The sequence below is a fragment of the Peromyscus maniculatus genome, chromosome 12 (genome assembly GCF_049852395.1).
Source record: "Peromyscus maniculatus bairdii isolate BWxNUB_F1_BW_parent chromosome 12, HU_Pman_BW_mat_3.1, whole genome shotgun sequence".
Classification (NCBI taxonomy): Eukaryota; Metazoa; Chordata; class Mammalia; order Rodentia; family Cricetidae; genus Peromyscus; species Peromyscus maniculatus.
The window spans coordinates 35,753,029-35,761,080 of NC_134863.1; the positions used below are offsets into that span (position 1 = coordinate 35,753,029).

An 8,052-nucleotide genomic window follows, 5' to 3' on the forward strand; every position below is an offset into this window, starting at 1 on the left:
CATTCCCATTCAAATCACCCCAATGGATTTAAAGTCCCCCCTTTTTGTTATCTTGTTATATGGCCTTTATTTGTTCATAAAATGTGAGACTTGCTTGCATGCCTAGAGGAGGCAAGTGACGCAACAACAAGAAAGGGGAGAGATTTTAGCAAAGCCAAGACTCATTCATACAGTAAATTTCTCCATCATATAACTGTTTCTGACTATGTTAAAGTGAGGTCGTCCTGACACACATTTGTCACAGGTGAGTTAGAACAGATGTTTTGATTGAATAAACATCCTTCAGTAAACTCTTACCAGTCACGGTACCTTTTGCCAATGTATGGATTGCATAAGATTCTAAGTAGGAGAAGCTTGCTGATGCCGGGGTTTAAGTTAAACTTTCTACAGATGAGCACAATGGTCAACTTGTGTATTTAATTCTCATGGAACACAGAAACAAAATCTACAGGCAAAACTCATAGCTGAGCTTGTTAGGATTCTGCCCCCACTCCAGCTATGCGCAGTTCAGGGTCTTGCATCTTACATCATCAGTGTGCAAGTAGGTATGAGTCTTAAAAGCGGGATGCAGACACAACCCTCTCTCTCTGTGCTCTGCTCTCTCTCTGCTCTGCTCTGCTCCTCCCCCCATCTTTCTCTCTCTCCAGGCCTGGCTCTCCTCTTTCCTCTCCCCTCCCTTTCCTCTTATAATGCTCTGAAAACTAACACTGGGTTCTGTTGCAACCCAGAGCAAGATATTGGGGTGAACGCTGAAAGATCAGAGGAAACAAGCCACGGCCACTTCTCACCCTGCCAACTTCTCAGCCGATCCTGTTTCCAAGAATCCTCAGATTCAATGCTCCTGAGTCCTAAGCCAAAAGGGCCTCTAGTTCATGTCTCCTCACGCCTTATATTTCTTTCTCTGCCAAGCCATTTCACTTCCTATTCCTAGTGCTGGGATTAATGGCATGTGTGCTTCCTGAATACTGGGGTTAAAGGTATGTGCCTCCACTGCCTGACCCATTTTTAACTCTGTGGTTGGCTCTGTCCTCTGATCTTCAGGCAAGCTTTATTTCTTAGATTACAAATATTACCAAATTTTTTTGCCGGGTGGTGGTGGCACACACTTTAATCCCAGCACTCGGGAGGCAGAGGCAGGCGAATCTCTGTGAGTTCGAAGCCAGCCTGGGCTACAGAGTGAGTTCCAGGAAAGGCAAACAAATATTACACTTTTTCACTGGAAGCAAATATTTCTAAGTGTTAGACCCCAAAATCTAGGGTCTCAAGTGGGCGCCCCAAGAACCCAGATTCCAGTCCAGTTGATACAACAGCACGAGGCTTATGTTGTGGCTGTACAGTTGGGCAAACTCAGCTCCAGAGAGTTAGAGTCACACCCATTGCAATCACATGGGTACTTTTAAAGGAAAAACCCACAAAAGCCATAAGATTACAATTCCCATACAATTTCATGGCCTGATCACAGGGTGATCACAGAGTAGGTACAGTCAGGTTTGCATGCACATTCTTCCCAAAACCTCAAGGGGGTTATCAGGGCAGGAGTGGAGTTTACACAAAGGTCACAGTGGTCCTTCCTGGAACACTTGCAACTATCCCAGTCACAGTTTAGCACATCTCTTAACAAAAATCTTTTTACATTGTTACATTGTGGCAGGGGTGGTTGAATAATGGCTGAGTCAGGTTGTCCTTGGAACTAGTTTTCTTTTTAGTTCCTTATTCTCTTGGGGCTTGAGGGTGTAAGCCTGAAGGGTTAGGGTCTTTCATTCCCCCATTTTCTTTTGACAAATTTTAATCTTAAAATTATGGTATTACACTTAGTAACTCATGGCCTGTAATGGCCATGCATAGTCCATGTATAGTTCGCCATCTTGTCTCTATGCCAGGGAGTTTTCTTTTGACCCAACATTTTAGCCTTTTTTGAACAGGGAACATGGGATGATGTATTCTCTTCTGGAACTGCTTCGAGTTGGCATTGGGGCACCATTGTCAGCTCCCCAAAGGCTGAAAATCTAGTCAAAGACTGGGCAGGGGACATTTGTTAGAAGAGAAGAATCATGTTAGCTGGGCTGGTCCACGTTAGCCTTTAGTAAGTTCAGAGCCGATAGTCTTCTGGAGCAGTGGAGTCAGCAACTGAAACTTGGAGGCGTCTGCCAGACAAGTAGAAATCTGTTGAGACAAATTTAAACTAGGAACAGAAGTTAAAATTTATGAACTTATTTGGAACCCTTAGGTCCATACCCTTAGTAATGGGAAAAGCAGTAGTCCCAAGATGAGGAGAGAGGAAAAATACCATCTTTAGGAATACTCATCTGGGGTCCTTTCAACCTCTGTGAGGTGGGTCTAGGTTTTTATAACTCTTTTGATCCTTTGAGGCCTACTTACAAAATGACATGAAAGTTTTAAATACATTAGTATTACCAATCTGTACTGAAATCCATATTGTAGACAAAGCAGGTAATGAGTATCTGTAAAACAGCAGAAGTGGACTCCTACCTTTGAGTCCCAACAAGAACTACAGATTTGGGCATTTTTCTTCTGTCCAGAAAGACAGGTATAAGTTGGACAGAGATTTTTGGCCTAGTGAGAAGCACTTTTAGGTTTACATTTAGACGTATTTAGATGACATCTAAAACAAATCCATAATGTTGAGCTTGTGACTGAACAGTAAGTAGTCATTACTCGATCAGCTCAGCAGGACTCCTAAATGTTAAGCTCTGAACCATAGAACAGAAGAGTAATCTGAAACATCTCATTTTAGACTCATATCTGAACCTTTATGATTTATTTAAACTTTTATATCTTAGAACATTTTTTAAAGGTGAACTAACAAGCTAGTTATGGCCTTGTAGAAGAATGTTGTCTGATGCTGCCATGCTGACAAAGTTAGAGCTAGCCTAGCCATCAGTACTGTCAGAGATCTGAGAAGGATAAACTATATCTGAGTGCAGACCAAGAAGCATCCAATCCTATAAATTATAGGGACCAACCCCTACCCAGGTCTCCATAGCGTTGGAGGCACCAGTCAGAACAGCATCAATCTTCTTCCGCCATCAGGCCCATAAGGCAGAGTATTTTTCCTGTGGAATAGGGACACAGAAGACTGACCTTGACCAGGCAAAAGAGTGTAATCAATTTCAGTGTCCTACTGCTCATCCACAGTCTGGGCTGGGTCCTGGCAGCAGGTGTTGCATTGGAGCATCTTGCCCTGTGGTCAGCATTGTCATAATCCAGGCAGAGATGTTGTGGTGCCTCATACGTAATCTTCTTCAGAGACCTTGGGTCACTGCTAGGATCTGGAAGCCTGTTTGATATAATAAACTTTTAGATCAACATTTAAATGTCATATTCTGCTGATCTCTGAAGTATGAGGGCTGTCCAGGTATCTGAATAGACAAACTTAGTTTCTAATTACTTGTTTCAAGCTCAACCCTGAAAACATATGCAAGGGACTGAGTAAATGAGTAAACTTATCCCTATAATATTATATCAGTACTTATTCACCCTGACTATAATTAAAAAGAAACTTGATTACTCATGACTGACTATTAAAAACAATGCTTTTAAGTTGAGGCTCTTTTAGCATCAAATACAGGTTCAGTAAAGAAACCAAAACAAAATATCAATATATGTATCAGCTTATTCAAATAACTTAAGTTTAACAAACTTAGCAAATACAAGGAGGCTAGACAACATTCTTAAGCCTGAATGTACCTTGGGTAAGGAGAAACATTTTTAAGTAAAAGATTAAGATAATCTTTTTGGTTCTTTTACTTAGAGCCTTGGATGATTTCTTTGACCCTACCTTTGGCAGCATATACATAGCCTGTCTGTTTTATTTTATTATGGCTGGTGTTTCCGGTGATCATCACCTGACACTGGCAATTTTTAAACTGCTAAGGTCCACCATAGCAACCAGACTCTTTTTGGAACTTTAGTCCTGTCATATATTTGTAAACCTCAGCTGTTTTCTATGATCCTTTTATGTTTTTAAAGTCATTATAATTTTACATGGGTAAATCTTAAATTATAAAGTTTAGCTGTCAGAGCAAGGTATATTCCTGTATAAAAGCATTGATGTGCAGCTTTAATATTTATCAAATATCTTATTTATTAAACATATGTTATTATCTATTTAAATTTTTTAGAAACTTGCTGTTGAACACTTGGTAAAGACATAAGTACTTAGGTATTTATATATATTATATATAATATGTATAAACAATAATTACTTGCATATATATACACGGTTGGATGCAAGTTACATTCATACATACATACAGTTAAAACTTGCTTACATTTCCAAGTCATATACCTGTCCATATACACACATAAGCAGTTTGCAGAATCATTAGCCATTTTTAAGATGAAAACCAACCAGAATTAACTTTCAAATTCAGTATTTGCAGGTACAAGAAACCATAACAGTTTACTGACCTTTTATAACATTTTATATCAAAGTCTTTTTTGTGATTCCCCTCAGTAATCTAGAATATACTGTAAAGTTATAATATTTTAAACAAGAACAGAAATACATGCATATATCATAACAAGAATAAATCTAAATTGGCATCAGCACTGTACCACAGACAAGAAACTGTTGGTTAGCCTCATACAGTGAATGACATTTCATTCTTGGAGCCAGACTCTGATCAGCTTTTAGCCCCAGGGCATGTCTTGGGAGCCCCACCCAACAGCATGGGAGATGAAGAGGATGGGAAGGCATGCACCATGGGGACAAAAGATTGCTGTTAATCTCAGAATTTCAGTACATGAGAGCGGCAGACTGAAAGTGACTCCATGCCCTGGCTGGGCCCACAGGCCTGCAGGCCGTTCCTCAGCTGTGACCCTGGAAGGGCAGTTAGTTCTCCACCAGCCCCCAAACTCTGAGCTCCTCGAGACTCTTTAAGAGTAAGAACAATGTTTTCCAATTCTGCATTTCTTAAGTCTGACACATCACCTAACATAAACACCTGTAATTAGGCTCTGGTCATCATAGATCTGATCTCCACATGTCCCTTTTTTGTACTCCAAACATGATTCAGGTTACTTCATTCTCAGATGATTTTTTTCAAGTTGTTCCTTTCTCTGAGATGTTCTCCTCCCCTAACATCTTTCATCTAGCAGGCCAGCTAGGCACTTTCCTAATCCCATCTCTCCAGGACCTAGAGCTAGTGGTGAGTAACCTTTCTGTCTTCAGATGGTTAGAACTTGTCATCCTCACTTAGCACTGTTTGATGTCTTGTAGTCTTTTAGGACAGCTCTGACAACAAAATAATCTCAATGAGTTATCAACAACAAAAAAAAGATACCAAGTTAATGGGATAACAAAGTGGGGTGTGGATCTGGTAGGAGTAAGGAGGAGGAGTTTTAGGTAAACACGATCAAAGTACATTGTAAGAAATTCTCAAAGAAAATTTTTAAATAAAAAATAATACCTTTCAAAAGGCTAAGATTTGCATGGGATGCACTTCAGACAGAGGACTCAAAAGATCTAAACTGAATTTGACCTGAAAACCTCCTCCCTGAGGATTAACTTTCGTAGTCACCAAAGGTGTGAAAACTACCTCAATAGGGAAGCAACTGGTAGTACCACCTAATTATGAAGATTATGAACCACAACAATGACCAGCAAGGCTGTTCCCTAAGGTTCAATAGTGGCAATAATATCTTGGCAGCAACCAATAGCTGTCTAATTATATTCAAGGTCCACTCAACAGAAGAAACCTAGCCAACTACTCAAGGTTAGTGAGGCCATTTGTCTTATAGATGAACCTACTACAGCCCTTCATTAAACCAGCATAATACCTATCTAAATTCTACATACCCTTATGTCCACCAATAAGTGTGGCTCTTAACTCTTACCAAAGAAGCTTCTTTCTGTAACAGACAGAAACCAATACAGAACTCCACAAATGGTCAAAATGCAGAGAACACTGATCATGTGATGTCCAGCCCCCATGGATACATCTACAACACAATTCCTACACCTAATGCTCAGAGAGCATTGTAGAAGTGGAGGCAGAAACATTAGAAGAGCCATAGGACAAGGAAATCTGCTATAATATTGTGTCTCCTGGAAATGACTAGGAAGCTTCAGGCATGAAACTTCAGTTATATACTGCCTAAACAAGACCTGAACAAGTAAACCAGCAATAGATCTGCAGACATGGAAGGGGGCTCTCATGAGGCCTCACCCTTAGACAAAGAACTATAGTTAACTAAAGGGTACTGAGAAGGGGGGAAGTAGCCTTCCATCAGGAAAGGCCCCCTAATCCGTTATCTAATACCAAGTGGTCAGTCATGAAATCATGTACGTGCAAACAACACTGAATGGACTCAGTAGACCGTGTTTACACATTAAATATAAATATGCAACAATAACAATTTAGAAGAGGCTAGGAATTTGAAAGGGAGCATTGGGAGGTGGGGACAAATGGAGGAGGTTGGAGGAAGAAAGAGGAATGGATGGAAATGATGCAATTAAATTTTCATAAAAATAGTTTGCATGGAAACTTTTCATTATATAACTGGGAAGCATTAACAAGAGTCAGTATATGTTTATTCACTTTTGCATTTGTTAATGACTATCAAGCATAAAATCTGGACTTGATTTTTAAACTTCATCCAGAAATAATGATATATGAATGTTACTGGAATTATGATTGGTAAGGTTTTCTGATTTTGACATTCTCTAAAATTTTAGGAATACTGTAAGTGATTCTAAAGCTGCTTGCCTCTAATTTATTGATTGGAACTATTATTGAACTGACCTGAATTTTTACCCTTGCCTGTATTTAAAGGTGTCACCAGCCCTCTGCATTCCTTGCTGACCATTCTCTATGTGAAACTTTCCCTTTTGGGGATCATTTTGCTCATTATGGGATTTGCTTTCTTCCAGAAGAGAAATTACTTCAGGTAGGAACAGAGAACTGAAATGTTAAGATGTGTTAGAAAACATTGTCATGAGTTTGAGCTCACAGTGGACTGGGAAAGTCTGTTATATGGCCCCATCAAGGTTGTTCCCTCAGCCCTTCTTCAGCATCAGACTATTTTAAACAATGGAGCCCGGAGCTCTGACAAAAGGTCTGCCTTGCTGCAGTTCTGACTGAGCAGGGACTTAGCCGGCCCTCTCTTTTGGGAATCAGTGGTAGAAATGAAGTTTTGGAACTTTATGAGTTTATTGACAAGTTTCCTGACTTGTGTGGGTTTCTGTTCATTCCTGCTTAATTGTATTTTTTGTTTATTTCTAGAAAATGAAAATCTAGATTTCTGAAGCCTATTGGTCTGATGACACAATACAAGAAAGCAGCCACTTGCAGTCACCTTTCTAGTTGACACCCAGCATACCTGCTCCTGATGTCTCCATGTGTGCTAGAAGTCATGTGACAGCTGGCAGTCATGCAGTATGAATACACAGGAAAAAGCTTGGTGCTTACCATCTCATGTGCTATTAATTACCATGCACTCTCTCCCATCCCTGCTTCTCATGCCAAAGAAGACAGCTTAGCAAAAGATGAACAACAGTGCTGGGTGTATTTCTTCCACGCAAGTCCTCCTGGAAGGGCTTCCATCAACTCCTCTTTGTTGGTTCATTTTACATGATCATAAATATTGCACTGTCAGATACCGTGAGAGCAACACCTTCAAGTCAGCCACTAGCTGGTCTTCTTTCCTTGCTTGCTTGCTATCAAATAGCTGGACAGTTGCCTTTTATATTAAAATTTGAATACATGACTAGGAGCCATGTTTTTTAGCAGTATCTCTGTGCTTTAGTAGAGGTTTAAAGTTGAACCCAGTGAAGGCACTGCCAGTGTCATGGAGGTAACACTGAAATCCCCTTACTGTTTAGAGCCCCATTGTCTCAATTCCCTTTGCTGTCTGCATGGTGACTCACAGGGATTGGGATGGATCAGTGAGGGTAAGGATAAGACACTGATAAACCCTAGTAACTGTAAACCAAGACCTTGTCTTTACTTGATACAGACAGTAATCCTATAATAAAAATATATATTCTTAGCTAAAAGAATTATTTCTTGGATAAAGTATCAAGTGACT

The 8,052-nt window shown here is 40.0% G+C and overlaps 1 long non-coding RNA gene across 1 annotated transcript; it reads left to right on the top strand.

Annotated features, from left to right (window-relative positions):
- Positions 1-6,681: 6,681 nt before the first annotated feature.
- On the top strand, positions 6,682-7,737 carry LOC143268125 (uncharacterized). The gene is made up of 2 exons (XR_013043754.1): positions 6,682-6,912; positions 7,248-7,737. It is a non-coding gene; the product is annotated as an uncharacterized LOC143268125 (long non-coding RNA).
- The last annotated feature ends 315 nt before the right edge of the window (positions 7,738-8,052 follow it).